This window comes from Charadrius vociferus, unplaced genomic scaffold (assembly GCF_000708025.1).
Source record: "Charadrius vociferus isolate BGI_N301 unplaced genomic scaffold, ASM70802v2 scaffold134, whole genome shotgun sequence".
In the NCBI taxonomy this organism is placed as follows: Eukaryota; Metazoa; Chordata; class Aves; order Charadriiformes; family Charadriidae; genus Charadrius; species Charadrius vociferus.
In genome coordinates, this window is record NW_009648333.1 from 3,574,221 (window position 1) to 3,574,641 (window position 421).

The window sequence follows — 421 nt, forward strand, 5'->3', positions numbered from 1 at the left end:
GCTGCCGCGGCCGTCCTGCCGGAGGTCAAGCCCAAACTTTGCTCTTGCGAATCCCAGCCGGACCTGTTGCCTTCGGGATCGGCGCAACTCTTCCCCGCTCCTTCCAGCGCCACAGCAATGAACGGGCACATCAGCCCCGTTGATCTTCGCTGCTGACTTTGCGAGAGAACCGGGGAGAGGGCGCCGCTATGCTCTTCGTGAAACGCTAATAAGGACCGGTTGTTAACTGGGACTCACCTACATCCCGCGACTCTGAACTCGGTCGTCCCCGCGCTTCTCCCGCGCAAGTTTCGCCACGGGAGCGCCCTAGGACGCCTCTGCCGCGGCAGGTTGGGCGCGGGCGGTCACTTACCCCCGGCCCCCCGCCCAGGCCGCGCCTCCCGGGGACGCGGCACCGGCCCTGCCCGCCAGCCACGGGGCC